This window comes from Penaeus monodon, chromosome 22 (genome assembly GCF_015228065.2).
Source record: "Penaeus monodon isolate SGIC_2016 chromosome 22, NSTDA_Pmon_1, whole genome shotgun sequence".
NCBI lineage: Eukaryota > Metazoa > Arthropoda > Malacostraca > Decapoda > Penaeidae > Penaeus > Penaeus monodon.
This window is the reverse complement of record NC_051407.1, coordinates 7,720,553-7,721,000: the sequence shown is the minus strand read 5'-3', so window position 1 is coordinate 7,721,000 and position 448 is coordinate 7,720,553.

The following is a 448-nucleotide window of genomic DNA, read 5'->3' as shown; positions in this document are numbered from 1 at the left end:
TGTTACCACTCGTTGCTGCTGCTGTTGCAGCACCTCAGTGATATACCCTGGGGCACCCTCCCCTGTAGGACTTGTTACTGGTCCCGGATCCTCTGCCGATGTGACCAGTGGAGATCTCATCAATGGAGGTACAGTTAATGGATGCCGGGAGGGAGAAGTCCATGTAGACGGTACATGTGTAGTCCCTGAAGAAAAATCTGTGTTTAATGTTCCTGAATTGAAGAGACGCGTTTGTCCAGCACCTAGTATTCCTCCAGCAGTGGCCCACAACATCTTGCTCGTGCGCCTTCCTGAGGAAGCCCCTGTACCTGACCCAATCGTACTTCCTCCACCAAGGCAGAATAACATCGTCTATGTACCCAACAAGCAGGACGAAAAAGCTCAACAAGTGATCGAAGTACCAGCTCAACAGACCGATCCCGAAATTTATTTCGTCAACTATCAAGAT